This window comes from Belonocnema kinseyi, chromosome 4, assembly GCF_010883055.1.
Source record: "Belonocnema kinseyi isolate 2016_QV_RU_SX_M_011 chromosome 4, B_treatae_v1, whole genome shotgun sequence".
In the NCBI taxonomy this organism is placed as follows: domain Eukaryota; kingdom Metazoa; phylum Arthropoda; class Insecta; order Hymenoptera; family Cynipidae; genus Belonocnema; species Belonocnema kinseyi.
In genome coordinates, this window is record NC_046660.1 from 29,692,872 (window position 1) to 29,712,085 (window position 19,214).

General features: G+C 26.6%; 1 protein-coding gene across 1 annotated transcript in view; it reads right to left on the reverse strand.

The window, feature by feature from the left end:
- Positions 1 to 16,298, reverse strand: part of LOC117171570 (acid sphingomyelinase-like phosphodiesterase 3a) — a 207,162-nt gene extending 190,864 nt beyond the window's left edge. The window contains exon 1 of the mRNA XM_033359005.1: positions 15,918 to 16,298. The gene's annotated coding sequence lies outside the window, so the exon portion shown is untranslated. The remainder of the gene's footprint in view (positions 1 to 15,917) is intronic.
- Positions 16,299 to 19,214: the final 2,916 nt, after the last annotated feature.

The following is a 19,214-nucleotide window of genomic DNA, read 5'->3' on the forward strand; positions in this document are numbered from 1 at the left end:
TATGCTGAACTTCGTAGACTTCTCTCCAAAATACTTCGACCTCCTTTGGTTTGGGTGGGTATTCGACAGTAACTGGAGGGTCTTGGAAGAGTCGAGATGGGTTAGAGAGAAACTGTTGATTTACTCTGATCCACCTCTCCCTCCGCTCTAGGCTTCTCTTAACGTCAGATAGTATCCGTATTCTCTCAACAATATGCTGCCTGATGGTCAGCAGCTTTGACTTGTTAAGAGTGTGATAACGGGTCCGGAGTTCGCGCGCGAACTTTCGAACCTTGGCGGTAAAATTCCTGCCAGATGTGATGTAGTCAATCACACATTGAATGCTGGACGCGTACTGCCTTGCCCAGCCTATCTTTATGGCAAGTTGATGTGTTCGTCTTTTGGCCTTATGATCAGCCGTCGGTTTTGTTTTACGGTTCGCATCGACCATAGCTCTCGCTGCATTATACACACAATAATTGAAAGCCCAGAGGTCGGATTCACCGGAAAAATGTTCACGAAGCTCGTCATCCATTTCAGCCAGATCTTTAGGCTTGAGAGAAACCTTGGTGTTGATGTTTCTCCGGGTCGTAAAGCATCGCTCTTCATCTATTGGATGCCTGCCCGCGGTTGGTCATAGTGTCGCCTCTCTTTCTTTGTTGCCGGCTTGTTCTAGCTGTGGTAGAGTAGGCGTTCCGCTTACATAGCCCCTTTTACGGAGTAGTTCAGCATGGTTTCGCAGACATTGCTGCGAAAATTGCGATAGCTCAGGGTGTTTCTCGCACTACAGAGCAGGCAGCCATGCCATGTAATCCCGTTCACAAGCCACACTCGCATCGTAGCAGTCTAGCAAGTCGTAATTCAGTTGCTCCGTCCACCCAAAGGTCACGAGGTCCCGCCGATCCATCGCATTGAATCCATTTTCATTGGCTCCCCCAGCTCTAGATTGGTCGGCACTGTTGGCCGACCCATTGTCGGGAGCCCTGCGCGTTCTGTTGTTTTGAACCGCACTTACTACAACTATGTTTGGTATTGTCATTGTTGTTCCCACGTGAAGCTAGGGAAAGGGGTTCGTCCATCCTTGTAGAGCCCCGCACGCAAGGATAAGGCTGGGTACTCTGAGAGGTCGCCCGGTAGCCCAGAGTCACCGTTCTAGATACCTCACCCAGGTGCCATTCAGCTTTCGGCACGGTTTTCACACCTCCGCTTGGGGGTTAATTCCTTCGGGACCACCCCTGAACAATTTTCTGCGACAGCCTATTTATTTTGGTAACCATATTCAGCAGAAACCCTTGGTACAGGGACCCTCTATCCGCAACCCGAGGACGCGTTCGGTTCTATGAAGGCTGAAAACGAGGTGACTAAAAGCGAGAGTTTGGCGTATTAACAAAAATAGTCTCAAGAGAAATTTTTCCATTGAAATTTTATTTCCATTTAAATTTTTTGCAATACAACTTAAAAGAAAGTTAAATGATTGAAAATGATAGAAAACACATTTTCAACAAATAATTTGTTTACAAAATGTTGTTTTTTGTTTATTATATCATGGTGGAATATCTTGAAATAATGTAAATCTATGAAACGTCGGCGATTACAATAATTTTCCTATTATTGACAAGCACCCGGAACGTCGAATAGACAAAATTTCCATTTTTTTCATCAAATTTAATTATTTATAAAAAAAATTTTTAACTAAATTAAGAATCAGGCTCGACAACTTTCTTAAAAACTTTATCAGCTTAAATATAAATATACTTTTTCCCCACTGTCTGGTGGGGCTCATCGATGAGATGAGACGTTGAAGTAAATGTTAATATTATTAATAAATAATGTAATAAAAATGCCTTTTAATTATTTATACTTCAAATGAATCTTTTATCTTTTATTTCACTATAAATAAATAAAAAATTGTGTCCACTTTTTTCAACAAATCCTCTTTGAAAAAGTGGTCGCAGTCGGTATTTCTAAGACAGTACAATTGATTACCTCAATTATCAGGATAGCTCCTTCAATCAATCATTCACCCCTATTATAGTCGATTATTAACCCATAATTTATGCTATAATCTGGAGTGAAATATAAATTAATTTTCATATTTTTTGCCTTGATTTAATAACTCCTTTTCATGAAATTAGAAGTTCGTTAACTAATTACCTTTTTTATTTATATTTAATTAATCATTCTAAAAGCTGAAACACTAGGATTTCTTAATTTTTTCTAGTTATTATTCAAAATTATTCCTTTCAAGATGGATAACTCCTATAAAGTAAAACGTAAAAAACTGCAATTTATACGATCTTTAAATCAGTTCTTGATTTGATTAAATTTTCAAGATTTTCCTTTGGTGAATAGCGACTGAAAAACCTTTTTATGTCTTTTTTTGAAACTTAGTCCTTTCTGATAGAATATTAATTTTCATTTTTTAGTGAATAATTAACTTTTAGGGTTAAAAATTTAGCTATTAGGTCTAATGTTCCTACGAAAATGAAAAATTTGTTTGGAAATTTATGGAATTAGTTCAAGATTACTCTTTCTCAGTAGAATCTTGGCTGAAAATTCATCTATTTGGTTAAAAATTGATATAATTTGTTGAAAATTAATCTAATTCTGTTTTATTAGTCTTTTTTTGTAGAAAATTAATCTTTTGGGTTCAAAGCTGAACTACTTTGTTCAAACTTATTTTTGTTTGTTTCTTAAATATTAAAAATTCTTATTTTTGTTGATTAAAATAGAATTTTTGTTCAAAATTACTGATAAAGTTTAGCTAGGAGATTGAGCTTTTTTAGTAAAAATTCATTAATTTGGCTAAAACACTTCTTATTTGGGTAAAAATTTGGATTAATTAGTTTCAAAATGCATTTTACGTTTGTTTTAAATTCAAATTTTGTTCAAATGTTTGCATTTTTAGTTTGAAAAATAATTTCTTTTGTAGAAAATCTCCCTATTTGTTCGAAAATTAATTTTAAAAATTAAAATTAATTACAAAACTCATTTTTTTTCATTGAAAATTCATTTTCTTAGCAGAAAATTTAACTAGTTCAATTTTTTCCCAAAATTTCTCTTTCTTAATAAACCTTTGAAATTAAATTAATCAATTGTTTTATCTTATTATATTATTTGAAAATTAAAATCTTCTGGGCTCAAAATGTATTTATTTGAAACAAAAATTAATTTCCTACGTTGAAAATTTATCATTTTAGTAAAGAATCAATTTCTATGGTTGAAAATATAAATTCACCTCGCCTTTTTGGGTAAAAAATTCAATTCATTTGTTTGAAAATCCATTTTTTTTAAATTTAACTTTTATCCAAAATTTGTGTTTGTAGTTCAAAAATTCATTTATTTGGTGAAAATTCAATTTATTAGGCTGAAAATCAATTTAATATTCTTTGGCAGGAGATTAATTATTTCATTTGAAAATTTACTTGTTTGGTTGAAAATTATAGTATGAGTTCAAATATTACATGAAAAACATAACATTTGGTTACAAATTAATTTATTTTGTTGAAAAATTATCTACATTTGTATAAAATTTATTTTGTTTCTGCATAAAAAAATAAAAATTTGTTTAAAAATTCGTGTATTTTGTTAAAAATTAATCTCCTTAAATAGAAAATTAGTTTTTTGGCTGAAAGCTAACTTTTTGAGTTAAAAATTTGTATTTTCAAAGTACAAAATGACTTATTTAATTGTTTAAAATATATTTACTTTCTTTCACGACAAATATTTAAAATTAAATTAATAAATAAAATTAATTAAATTATTATTTGAACACTACAATCTTTTGGGCTGAAAATTCATCTGTTGGTAAAAATTTAATTTGCTTGGTAGAAAATGTATCATTTCAATTAACAACTGATTTTATTAGTTGAAAATATAAATATAACTCGCCTTTTTTGGGTGAAAATTTAATTAATTTTTTTTAAATTCGATTTTTTTTAATAATTCAATTTTGTGGTAAAAAATTCCCTTTAAAATTGATCTTTTATGGAAAATGAATCTTCTTGGTGGAGAATTTATTCTTTTTAATTAAAAATACAACTCTTCAGGTCAAAATTAATCTGGTTAAGTTGAGGATTTAAAAAGTAGATAAAAATTGAACTATTTGATTAAAAATTACCTTTTTCAATAAAAACTATACTATTTTCATGGAATTTTAGTTTTTAGAGAAAAAAGGTACTTTCTTCTTAAAAAAGGTTGAAAATTCAACCTTTTTGTAGAAAATTTATTATTTTAATTAAGAACTGTTTTTTTTTATTTAAAAATATAAATATAACTCGCCTTTTTTGGGTAAAAATTAAATTAATTTTTTTAAATTCGATTTTTTTTGTAAATTCAACTTTTCGGTAAAAAATTCGTCTTTTTGGTTTGAAAATTCATTTATTTAGTAGAAGATATAACTATTAGGTTGAAAACTTATTCAAGATTCTTTGATAAAAAATTAATTATTTTGGTTGAAAATTATACTATCAGTTTAAATATTCTTTGAAAATTTAAAATTTATAAATTAAAAAAAAAACTTTTTTTTAGAAAATTAATTTTGTTTATGTCAAAAATCATCCCTTTTGTTAAAATATGTAACTATTGGGTTCAATATTCAACAAAAAATTCAAAATTTATTTAAAAATTCGTTAGTTTGTTAAAAGTTAATCTCCTCTAATATAAAATCAGTTCTTTGTCTGAAAAATCCCTCTTTTTGTTGAAAATTAGGTTTTTTTAAATTAAAAATAAATTTTTCGGCTCTAAAATGTAGCAATTCCATTTTATGTCAAAAATTTCTCTTTTTTAGTAAAAAATTCGTATGTGGGACTGAGAAATCTTTCGTAGTTTAAAACTCAAATCTTTTTGTGGAAATTCCCCTTTTTCGTTTTGAAAATTCGTATTTTGGGGGTTATTTGAACTGCTTTTGATTGAAAATTAAAATCTTTTTTTCTGAAAATATCAAGTTTTACGCTTTTTGTTTAAAAAACAAATTTTATCGAGGGTTAGTCAATTTATGTAAGTATTAAACTAGGCTATGTTTAAAATGCCGTTTATTTCGGTTAAAAATTATTTATTTTGACTGGAAATCTGAATCTTTCATTTTTAATCACAATTTACCTTTTGAATTAACAACTCTACTATTTTCTTAAAAATTCATGCATTTGACTTATGTCTCACATAATTACATAAAAAATTGTTAACAATTATTTATACAATAAATAATAAGTTATTTGCATTATAAATAATAAAATTGAAAATGAACATTAAAATTCATGACTTTGCGCGCGTTAATTAGGTGTCGGAAGAAATTCGAAAGTTTTGTCGGAGTTAAGTCTTAGCTAACGAGCTAAATTTGTCATGCGTTCATTAACGAAGTGGACTCTCAAATATCATGAACGTTTTCATGAAAAAATCGTTAAAAAAATAACGCCTGTCTGCTACTCGTCTTGTCCTTAATTATGGGTGCAAAGAAAATTTATAATAGTAGACCGAAATGAAATTTAATTTATATTTTCATATTAAGGCCATGCATCGAGTGGGTCACGTGACCAAATTCGTACATTACGCTCACTTTTTTTATTTCCCAAATTATTTTCACACAAAACGCCACATTCTTAGTTCTTCTTGTTTAGTATTCCAAATTTTCAACTCGATGTGGCGTTTCGTGTGATAATAAGATGGGAAATAAAAAAAGTGGTCGTAAGGTAGGAATCTAGTCACGTCACATAACCCTATTCAGTTGAAAATTATATTTTTTATGAAAAGTTGAAATATTTTAATGAAAATTTTTATCTTTCACAATATTTTACTAAACCTTCGGAAAAAAATAAGAAAGTTCAAAAGAACTTTAGGATTTTTAAATGCTTGGAAAAAATAAAAAATCTCTTAAAAATATTGCAGAATCCTGTTGGAAAATTTGAGAAATCTTTTGAAATGTTTGGAAACGGTTAAAATATTTTTTAGAATACACATTTTTTTCAATAAAAAAAAAGTAATGATTTAAAATTTTCCTGGTAAACTTAAATAAATATTAAACTGTCAAAATTATTAAAACAATTCAAAAAATGTATTTCAAAATTTTCAACAATCTGAATTTTACTATAAAGTTATTGAAATCTTTTCAAGATTGAAATTATTCCTCAATTTATTTCAAACTTTTAAAGATATATGAAGCTTATTCGATTTTTTTTCTAAAATTTTCTAATCTTACACAACTGAAAAGTTTTACTTTTAAATTTTCAAAAAAAGCATAAAGATATCATAATTTTTTACATAATTAATTATTATTTTTAATAATATTTTGGTTGAGTAATGCCATAAGGTTATGGTTTTTTCAAAAAATTTTCAATTTTTTTCTACTTTTCACTCACAGCACGCTAATATTAAATGCAATTGATAAAAGAAATCGTTTTAAAAAATTATTATTGATTCTAAATATTTTTCCCAATGGTAATATTATATATTTGCAGTTTTATCTGAATTTTTCTACTTTTCGTTATTTTAAAATTAAAGTGAGGTAATTATTACTTCCAGTCAACAAAAATAATTGTTCACACAATATGTTATTAATTTTTATACTTTTCGATTTGCATAATGGTGGAAATTTTCGCTTTTTTTTTAATTTTTCAAATTTTTGTGCACTTTTCATTTAGCTTGATGAAATAATTAATGCAAATTAACAAAAAACATAATTGTTTAGAACAAGTTATTATTTTGTATAAGTCGCTTCTTCTATATTATTGATAGCGTTTAAATAAAAATAAACAAAAGTCATTAAACAAGAAACTAGTTAAAATAAACAAATTTTCATCGCTGAATATTATTTTAATCAATAGAATTGATATAAAAAGCAAAATGTGAAATTTTTGTGTCCCAGGAAATTAATTAAGAGTAAACTTTTTAATTGAGGTCAGAGGTAGAATATTGAGAAACCAATTTTTTGAGGTAAAAAAACACTCAATTAAAAACACATAGAATTTCTATATGAATAAATACAAACATTTTTAATATATCGTTTTTAAACTCTTTTGAATAATAATATTTTTCTTTTCAGATAATTTATAATTATTATTATTATCACCTGAAATTAAATTCCATAGTTAACAAGATTGTTTTAATTGAATTTTCTATTATTGTAATTATTATTTATTTCGATGTTTATAAATGTAAAAAGTAAAGTATAAAAAAGTTCATTTTTATTTAAAGAACTCCTAGTAAAAAATAAACGAATCATGTTATATACTATAGATAAATTTTATGTTGCTATCTAGAACGTCTCATGAACTCCAGAAACATTTTATGACTGTCTTGATGGCATTCAAAAGACGCCTTTCGTATAAAGTAAAGTAAAAAAAAATGTAAATTCAATAAAGTGCCATTACCTATCTATTCTATCCGAATAGAATTCTTGTTAAAAGATTTTATCAAAAGATTATTTTTTATCACGTAACTTTATTGGGAGAAGGATAATCAACTGATCCGAGTGACCTAACATTTGATTTCATTCTTTAGAGAAAAATATTTTTCAGCAACAAACGAGATTTGTTTACTGAACATGTTTTATTAAAAAAATTTTTGTATAAATAAACAAAAAATATGCAGCAGACAATACCCGTTTGATTTTCTTCTTCTTGATTTTGCCAAATGCGCTGTTAAATATAAAAAAATTACATGTATAATATAATAAACAAATAATAAATAAAAAACATTAACGATTTAGAGGCTAGTGCAAGAGTCTTAACAGAAATGTTATTTTTTTATCTAAAAGAATAAATTCCTAAGCGAGAAGATTAATACCTGTGTACCAATACAGAATACTAAAAAACAACTTCCAATGAAAAATAGAAAATTTAAATTTTCAGTTGTAAAAATTAATATTTAATCGAAGAAAATCAATTTTCAACAAAAAAAGTTTAATTTTTAGCCAAAGTGAACAATTTTTAACAAAGAAGATTAATTTAATATCAAAACAGGATAAGTCTGCAATTAAATAGAGAAATTTTTAACCAAGAAAGATACATTTTTAGCTAAAAAATACAGTGATTTAATTTTCAGGTGAAAATATTTATAAAAAAAAAGTTCTTAACAAGGAATTAAATTTTAAACCAATCTTCAACCAAAAAAATTAATTTTTAAGCAAAACGATAAATTTTCATTAGAATATTTCTATTAGCAAGTAGAAAATATAAGTTTTTTACAAAAAATTTAACAGTTGTTTTCAGGTAAAATAAAAGAATTTTCTCAAGACATTTTGAGTTTTCCAATTAAAAAAGCGAACTTTTAAAAAATGTTAACTTTCAATTAAATAGTTTAATTTTTAATTGCAAAAGATAAATTGGGAACCAAAAATGGTATCCTGACATCGTCAGTTAATATTAATTTTTAACTTAAAAAAAGAAAACGAGGATAAAGAATAGTTAAATTTTAAACTAATCAAATAAATTATCAATTAAAATGATGAATGTTTAATCAAGTAATTAATTTGCAATTTTCAATACAATACATGAATTTTTCTCCAAAAAGATAAGCTTTTAATGAAAAATGAGTAGTTATCTTAAATAGAAAAAAAAACAAGTCATTTTTAGCAACATAGTGGAATCGTAAGCCAAATAAATGAATTTCTTATTTAAAAAGATCAATATTTTAGTAAAAAATACAAAAAGTCAAATTATGATTTTTAAACATAAAAAAAATTATTTTAAATTAAGTTCTGCTATAAAATACTTTAATTTTAAGTTAGTTAGTTGAACTTTCAATAAAAAAAAAAGAAATTTGGAACCAAAAATGGAAAATTGATATTTTCAGTTACGAGAAATAATTGTTGTTAAGAGCACAGATTTATAATTAAATAGTTAGATTTTCAAGCAAAGAAATGCATTTTTAATTAAATGAATGAATTTTCAATCAAATGAAGAATTCTTTAACAAATAGTCCAATTTTCAGTGAAAAATACAAATTTTTAAACAAGAAAATAAATTTTTGACTAAAAATGTTAAACTTGAATTTTTAACAACAAAAAAATAATAATTTGAGAAAAACAACACGAATTTTTAACAAAATAGTTAAATTTCCAAACAAAAAAGTCAAAATTAAAAAAAAAACATGGTAAATTTTCTAATAAATGGTTAAGTGTTCAGTTACAAAAAATAAATTTAGAACCAAAAATGGAATACTGAAAGTGGTAGTTGAATTTCATTTTTTAGTAAAAAAAAACAAAGGAAGAGAATATTAAAATTCTAAACCAAATGAAATCATATTTTATAAAAATGGTGAATTTTTAATCAAGTAATTAAGTTTTAACCAAATAGTTAGATTTTTAATGAAAAGGATTAATTTTTAACAAAAAACCGGAAAGGTTGATTACGATCTTCAATATCCTAAAAAAAAATGTAGTCTAGACTAAGTTTTGCTATTCGTGAAAAATGTTTACAAAGTTTGAAAAACTATTACACACTTTTGGGAAAAAATACTATTTTCACATTCTTGTTTCTTTCTCAAAAATGTCAGTGTCTAAAATAAACAAATTGTCGGCCAGGAGTTTTCTCATATCTGAAAGGATTTTCTTACTCAACACATATTTTATGTATGTTATGCTGATGAATAAACGTCTGACGGCGAAACGCGAAGCAGTTTCAAGAGATGCACCTTTTTCGTGAGCATTTTCCGTTTTCCTGAAACTCTCTCCAGAAAAATCTCTAAGATTCGCAGCTGACCATTTTTATACTTTATCGACATTTTATTATATATATTTATTTATTTATTTTGCAGGCTAAAAATAAAGTGAAAATTGAATGATTTTTTAACACTTTTGCTATGATTGTTTCTTGCTGTTATGAGATAGAAAAAAGTTCATACAACGAACTTTGTGGATCATAAAAAAACCTTCAATACCATCTTTTTTTAAACAATTCATGACTAACAGTTTCCGAGATAATAATTTGTTAATTAAGGATAGCATGTTTTCGAAAAAGCTTAGGTTTTTATGAATTTTTTATAATATGAAAAATATTTTGTTTGAAAAGTATACTTGATGAACCATCTAGGAGATAGTTATAGATGCGGAAAATATTGTTTGAAAAATTTTAATTTGCAATTTTAGAGAAGTGTCCGAAGTTATGATAATTTTTTTTTATCAGAGAGTAATATACAGGGCATAAGACTTTGAAATAAAGTCATTTTTCTGCGACCCACAGCTTAAATACAAAAATTGTTATAAACAATTAATTATTGCTGCGATTTTCGCGAAAATGAAAAATTCCCATTTCTTGTCCAAAGAAAAGCCAGATATAAAAGTTTACGCAGTAAAATGTTCCTCTTTGAAATAGTTACAAAAGATTCTTTTAATTCTTTTTAAAATTTAATGGATATTATTTATTTGTTAATTGAACCTCAATTATTGTTTACTGTAAGTATATAATTTTCTGATGTTGAAAAATATTGAAAAGTGTTACAATTTTTTTGTACTAAATTTGTCAAAATTTCCGGCGGATTTGGAAACAGTGTAAAATCCCTCAATAGAATTGGTAAATAAAATTCAAGTTTTTTAAATTGTTTAAGAAAAACAGTATTTAAAAAGAAATTGCCGATATTAAGGAAAAAAATGTGGAAATAAGCAAAAAAATTGTTGCTACTGATTCTTCGCAGTGACATTGTGAAAATAGTTCAAAAATTATAATTATGATAACAAATCCGCAGCTTCACTACTGTTAATAAATAAAAATTAAAAAAAAACCATCTTCAAAATTTTCGTCAACATTTTATAAATGTTCTCAAAAATTATTTTACTTTAGAATATTTTCAAAACTTCTAAATATTGATAAAATGATTCGAGTTCTTCGAAATTTTGTTTTAATTTATCTAAAACTGTAAAAGATACCTTTAAGTTTTTCAGATCGTTTTTTGACGATTTTGTCAATGTTTTTTGGAATATTCTTAAACATTCTTTAAAAAATCGATTTGAAAAAAAATAATATTAATTTTTCTAGGAATCATCAAGAGATTTGTTTTTCACTTTTTTCAAACCCTTTTGAAAATATACATTTTGTTTGAAATAACTTAAAATCTTTTTAAGTTTTAAATCATTTTAAACCTTCTCAGTATGTATAAAACATATTCGATTTTTTAAATGAAATTGTTCAATCTTGGAATATTAGATAAATTACAAAATTTGCAAAAGTATTAGAAAATGTTTTCAAATATATTTGAATTATCTCTTAAAATTCATTTTTCAGAATAAAAAAAAATGTGGAATTATTCGAAGAATATTTAAAAAAATCATTTAATATCTTGAAATATCTCAAAATGGTTATGAAGCATACACTTTTTCCAAATTTTCAAAAATTTAAATGAAAAAAAAGGTAAATCTTTCAAATATTTAACTTATTTTAAAACTATTTGAAAACATAAGAAAGTTCCAAATATCTTTTGAAACATTCCAAAGTTCTCCTCAACTTTTCTAAAATTCTGCAAAATAAAAAATAATGCTATTTCAATCATTTTAATTCATTTTAAGACATAATTTCTTTAAAAAAATTTAAAATTTATTCAGAAATAATAATAAAAATTTGTTATAAATATTTTTCTAAACAGTGTATGATAATCATTAATTATGCAGTTACATCATTTATTTATTACAAGCGCTGTCCGAACCAATTATGATTTAAAGGCCAATATTTTTCCAAGTGTTACTGAGAAAATTTTGAATTTGTTAATCTAAATTATTTATAATAATTAAATTTTATTATGTTTCAACAACTATTATAGATGTTTATTATTTTTTGACGTATGTGTATCAATTCAGCTAAATAAAGATATTAAGATCTCCAAAAATCTGAAACTATTTCTCGTAATAATTATTGTTAACTTTTTAATTATTTTTCTGAATAAATGTAATTTCTACACTTATTCAAATAATGTTTAGAAAACTAACTTTTCTAACAAAATCATTTATAAAAATTAAATTACCAATAAGCAAATTATTTGTATTAATTATTTGTATTTATATAGGACTAAATAATATTCAAAAAGTAGTTATTTGATCACAAATAATTTTTTGGTAACACAACTTCTTCAATCATGTGAGTAAAAATTCATTGAGTAAACAAATGAAGAAGGCAAACTCTGCTAGTTGAAGGCTCTTTGAGAAGTGAATGCACTTTAATTAAAAAAAAAAGAAAACAGGAGCAATAATTTGAAAGCTCTAGAAATTTTTTTACAGGGAACCACCACGATGGTTGACTTAATTATATTTTGAATGAAAATTTTTTAATTGAAAATTGAGATCTTTTATAAGTTGATTCGAATTAGTTTTTTGTACAAAAGCAGCAAACGGGGTAATCTCCAACATGTGGGGTAAATTGGGATAATTCTAAATTGATAGTTTAAATAAAAACAAGGTGGTTTTAACTAGAATCTAGAACTTAAATTTAAATTGAACTTATTTAGCTTTAACTAAATTCAGGTCCAAAATTACACCTTTTGACAGTAAATAGTAGTAAGAAATTAGTCATTTTTCATCACTGCTATCATAATGAGAATCGTTAATCAAATTTACACTAGAGAATTTTCAAGCATAGAGGAACAACTTCGAGCGTGAAGATAATTTTGAAAAATGTCAAACTGAGCTGTAATATACTGTCAAAGTGGACTAAAGAAAAAAAGGCAAAACAAAAGGACACGATAAGCGAGCTAAAATGTAGGTGCTTCTATGTGAGAGAGACCATTGTACTTAACTATAGTAAATTAAAAATGTACTCTACGGTCTGATATGTCCCAGGCTTTCACTATTTCATTAGATCAACCACCCGAACACAGGCATGAAAAAATAGTTTGTATTGTGGTCTAGAAAAAATTTTTAATTGACTGATTTAAAGAGAAGAGTTGGTATAACTATTTATTTTACCCAATGAACTCTATTCTGATTAGCATCCTTCTGAAAAATTGGCATTCCAAAAATGTTCGTCATTGATGCTTTATAAAAACAGTTTCATTAATTTTTTCTCCAATCATAGAAACAAAATTTTTGTCATTAAAAAACATGAACCGTATCATAAAATGTAAAGCTGTCTCAAAGAAAAATGCAATTCTTCATTCAAGTTTCGATTTGTGAAAAACGAAGCAATCTGCTGGAACTGACAGATAGCTTATCTTTTTCTCTGAGCATTTTATAAAAATAAAATTTTTTATCATTTTCTGTCTCAGCAGAAATGCTAATTTGACATTTTAGCATCCATTTGGAAAATTGACATTTATAATACATGCGTAACTTATGCTTTAGAAATGGTTTCTCAAATAAAAATATTAAGAAATTTCCTAAAAAGGAAACATGATCCAGATTAGAAAATGTAAAGCAGCTCAAAGAAAAATACAATTCTTCACTTTAGTTATGTTTTGTCAACGAGGAAAGTCATCTGTTGGTGTTGATAGACAGTTTATTTGATTTTTTTTGTCCGAGTATTTCATAAAAAATAATTTTTATATTGTGTTCCAAGAGAAATGCTAATTCGACTGTGCAGAGAAAAATTAGTTTAACTATTCATTTATTCCAAATAATTTCGATCCTGATGAGCATCTATGTGCCAAATTGACATTTCGAAAATGTGCGCAGTTGATATTTCATAAAAACCCTTTCACTAATGGTTTCTCAAATCATTAAAAGAAAATTTTCATAAAAAGAAAACAAAATCCGTATTAGAAAATGTATAGCTGCTCAAAGAAAAATACAATTCTACATTTTAGTTATGTTTTGTCGATAAGAACAGTTGCTGGTGTTAAACAACAAATTTTTTTTTGAGCATTTGATCCAAAAAGATGTCCATTTATATTTTGTTTCAGTACAAATTCTAATTTGATTGGACTGTGCAGAAGAGTTGGTTCAACTATTTATTTATTCCAAAGAAATCGATTCTGATTAGCATCCATGTCGAAAAGAGACATTCCGAAAATGTTCATAATTGATGTTTCCTAAAAACCCTATCATCAATTTTTTCTTAAATCATAGAAGCAAAATTTTCTTACAAAAGAACCATACTTATTTTACAAGAATTTGATAAAAAAATATGTCTTTTTACATTTTCTTTTGGTACAAATGTTAATTTGACTGGAGTGTACAGAAGAGTTGGTTCAACTACTTTTTTATTTCAAAGAATGCGATCCTTAATAGTAAGCATATTCAAGATTGCCATTCCGAAAATTTGCGTGATTGATGCTTTATAAAAACTCTTTTACCAAAGGCGTCTCAAATCATAGAAAAATCATTTTCGTAAAAACGAAACAAGACCTGTATTATAAGATGTAAATCTGCTCAAAGAAAAATGCAATTCTTCATTTTAGTTATGTTTTGTCAATGAGGAAAGTAATCTCCTGGTGCCGATAAACAGATTCTTTTTGCAAACATTTGGTCAAAAAAAGCCTTTTTAGGGTGTTTCGGTACAGATGTAGAATGAACTAAAATATACAAAAGAGTTGGTTCAACTAATTATTTATTCCAAAGAACTCGATCCTGATTAGCATCCATCTGAAAAATTGGCATTCTGAGAATGTTCGTAAGCAATGTTTCATAAAAACACTGTCACCAATGGTTTCTAAAATCATTGAAAGAAAATTTTCTTAAAAAGAAAACAAGATTCGTATCAAAAAATGTAAACCTGCTCAAAGAAAAATGCAATTCTATATTTTTTAGTTATGTTTTGTCAATAAGGAAAGTTGCTGTTGTTGAACGACAAATTATTTTGTTTTCGAGCATTTGATCAAAAAAGATGTCTATTCATATTTTGTTTCAGTACAAGTTCTAATTTGACTAGATGGTGCAGAAGAGTCGGTTCAACTGTTCATTTATTATAAAGAATTCGATCCGGATTAGCATCCATGTGGAAGATTGATATTCCGAAAATGTACGTGATTGATGCTTCATAAAAACTCGTTTACCAGTGGCTTCTAAAATCATAAAAGAAAATGTTCGTTAAAAGAAGACAAGACCCGTATTATAAGATGTAAATCTGCTTAAATCAAAATACAATTCTTCATTTTAGTTATGTTTCGTCAATAAGGAAAGTAGTCTGCTGGTGTTGATAAACATTTTTTTTGAGAATTTGATCAATAAGGATGGTTACTAATATTTTGTTTCGGTACAAATGGTAATTTGACTGCACTGTACAATAGAGTTAGTTGAACTATTTATTTATTCCAAGGAACTCGATCCTGATTAGAATCTATGTTGAAAATTAACATTCCGAATATGTGCCTAATTGATGTTTCAGAAAAACCCTTTCACCAATGGTTTCTCAAACCATAGCAAACAAAATTTTCGTTCAAAGAAAAGCAGGATCTAAATCATAAAATGGAAATCTCAAAGTAAATCTCAACTTTCGAAGAAAAATGCAATTCTTTTTAGTTATGTTTTATGAATTATGGAAATAAATTATCTGGTCGTAATAGCAGACAACTTGTTTTTTTTCAACAACTTCATAAAAAATGTTTATTTTATATTGTGTTCCGGAAGAAATTCTACTTTGACTAAACTAAACAAAAGCGATTGTTTAACTAATTATTTATACCAAAGAACTAGATTCTGATTAGCATCCATGTGGAAAATGGACATTCAGAACATGTGCTTATTGATGTTTTATGAAAACCGTTTTCCTAACAGTTTCTCAAATCAAGAAAAAGAAAAATCATCCTAAAAAGAAAGAAACATCTATGTAATAAAATGCGAAGCTGTTTCAAAGAAAAATGATGTTTTTTATTCTAGTTATGACTTGTCAATAATGTAAGTAATCTATTTGTGTCAATAAATAGTTTATTGTATTTTTCCCGTGTGAACATTTTTTTTCATCCAAAAACTAATTTCTGAAAAGCACCTAATTCAAGATGAATGAAAATCAATGGATATACCTTCAGTTAAATCAAAAAAGCTCTAGGGTTTTAAAGATCTCAGGAAACTATTCTCCATGACCTACCTATTTCTCTAACCGGCAAGAATATCATTCGTGCTAGAACTTATGGACCATCTCCCGTGACGGTCTGGAAGACGATGGATCCTCTGAGAAGCTATCAGTTCCCAAATCGAAATTGCACACTGCTGGTGTCAAAAATTCAACTGATAGAATCCTTGAAACTAAAACCTTCTTTTTCACAAATCACAGTACAACAAGAAGATGGTACCAATGGATTATAAAATCTTTTATAAGATGGCTAAAACCACACCAACTTCCAACTGCCACAAACAATATCCGGAGCTTCCTGCTTCACAAGACCACCCGCGTTTCACAGAGGATTATTATTTTCTTATTGTTATTATAAACGGAGAGCTCAAAGGATTAAGCGACGGATTTTGAGGAGCCGAAAACCGACACCATGTACCTTCCGCGACGATTGAGGAACTGACCCGCACCCCACATAGGAGTCTGTTTCGTTATGTCGGGGGGTGGATGTGCAGGTTGGGGTGAGTAAGTCGAGGACCGGCGCGGAATGGTGACGAAGAGGGCGGAGGGGGGAGGTTGCAGCCGAGGGTGGTTCCAGCCTCGCGGCTGCGCCCTTTTCCCTTCTCCCCGCTCCTGCAAGCCCATCGTCTCCAGCCCGTTTCTCACCCTAACCACCTCAACCCCTCACACACTGCTCATGCCACTGGCCCCTCCGTGATGTATCATCGTATCACTTTATGTCTCCCGTAACGTTTTATTAACCAGAAATCAAGTGCCCCAATTCCAGTCCATCCTTGTACGAGCGCCAGCTACCTAAACCATCATCAGAAACAGGCTGTAAGCGCGTAATAAATTTTTAACCATGGATATTTAATTTGTATTAACAAAAAGGCACCTTTTGTAAGAAAATAGATGAATTGTCGACTAAAGAAAAAAAAATTTTCAAACAAATGGAGGAATTTTTAAATAGAAAATATTAATTTTTCGACCCAAAGTGGAAGAGTCAAGTTTTCAGTTAAAAAATTAATTTTCGAATAAATTTATAAATCTGCAACTGAAATTATTAATATTAAACTGGAATACTTGAATTTTTAACCAAATAGTCGAATTTTCTTTTTAAAAAGTCAAATGCTCAGCCGAAAATGAAATAGCTATATTTGCAGCTAAAAAAACAAATTTTTAACCAAGGTGTTGAATTTTCAATAAAAATTTAACTAGAACACTTTAATTTTCTACAAAAAAATGAATTTTTAAACAAGATGATTAATTTTAAAACAAGAAATTTAATTTTGTTTCACAAAATAAGATTTCCTAATAGATAAAATTAATTTGAAACAAAAAAGTACAATTTTCAACTGAAAAAGAATTTTTTAACTAAATAGAGGAATTTTGAACTATAAAAGATCAATTTTAAGCTAACAATGTAATACTTAAATTTTTAATAAAAAACAAAATTAATTTTTGAACAAAAAGATTTGTTTTAAACCAAAAATTACGAATTTTAACAAAACAGTTAAATTTCAAAATAAGAGACTCACTCTCAACCAAATAGTTGAATTTTTAATTTAAAAAAAATCAGTTATAAAACAAAAACGGAATAGTTTAATTTTTATTTAAAAAATTTATTTTTCATCATATTGATGAATTTTTGACTGAAATAATATATATTTAACAAAAAAGGTTAAATTTTCAGCTAAGAGATAAATTTCGCCTAAAAAATATCAATTCACAAAAAAAATGAAATGATAGATTTGGTTCTTTCACGACGATTCAGTATATTAAAAATGGAATAGTTAAATTTTCAGTTAAAAAATTAATTTTCGAACAAATTTATAAATCTGCAACTGAAATTATTAATATTAAACTGGAATACTTGAATTTTTAACCAAATAGTCGAATTTTCTTTTTAAAAAGTCAAACGCTCAGCCGAAAATGAAATAGCTATATTTGCAGCTAAAAAAACAAAATTTTTAACCAAGGTGTTGAATTTTCAATGAAAATTTAACTAGAACACTTTAATTTTCTACAAAAAAAAAACGAATTTTTAAACAAGATGATTAATTTTAAAACAAGAAATTTAATTTTGTTTCACAAAATAAGGTTTCCTAATAGATAAAATTAATTTGCAACAAAAAAGTACAATTTTCAACTGAAAAAGAATTTTTTAACTAAATAGATGGATTTTGAACTATAAAAGATCAATTTTAAGCTAACAATGTAATACTTAAATTTTTAATAAAAAACAAAATTAATTTTCGAACAAAAAGATTTGTTTTAAACCAAAAATTACGATTTTTAACAAAACAGTTAAATTTAAAAATAAGAAAGACTCATTCTCAACCAAATAGTTGAATTTTTAATTTTAAAAAAATCGGTTATAAAACAAAAACGAAATAGTTTCATTTTTATTTAAAAAATTTATTTTTCACCATATTGATAAATTTTTTACTGAAATAATGAATATTTAACAAAAAAGGTTAAATTTTAAGCTAAGAAATAAATTTCGCCTAAAAAATATCAATTCACAAAAAAAATGAAATGATAGATTTGGTTCTTTCACGACGATTCAGTATATTAAAAATGGAATAGTTAAATTTTCAGTTAAAAAATTAATTTTCAAACAAATTTATAAATCTGCAACTGAAATTATTAATATTAAACTGCAATACTTGAATTTTTGAACAAATAGTCGAATTTTCTTTTATAAAAGTCAAATACTCAGCCGAAAATGAAATAGCTATATATATATATATATATATATAGTATATTTGCAGCTGAAAAAACAAATTTTTAACCAAGGTGTTGAATTTTCAATGAAAATTTAATTAGAACACTCCAATTTTCTATTAACAAAAATGAATTTTTAAACAAGATGATTAATTTTAAAACATGAAATTTAATTTTGTTTCACAAAATAAGATTTCCTAATAGATAAAATTAATTTGCAACAAAGCAGACAAATTTAAAACTAAGAAAGACCAATTCTCAACCAAATAGTTGAATTTTTGACTTTAAAAAAATCAGTTATAATATAAAAACGGAATAGTTTAATTTTTATTTAAAAAAATTTTTTTTCACCATATTGATGATCGTTTGACTGAAATAATGAATATTTAACAAAAATGTTAAATTTTAAGCTAAGAGATAAATTTCGCCCAAAAAATATCAATTCACAAAAAAATGAAATGATAGATTTTGTTCTTTCACGAAGATTCAGTATATTAAAAATGGAATAGTTAAATTGTGGGTCCGGATGCAATAAGGGCACATAAAATTTTTTCGTGCGAAAACGAAGTCCCCTGGAGGCTTTAGAAAAAATTTTCGAATTTTAAT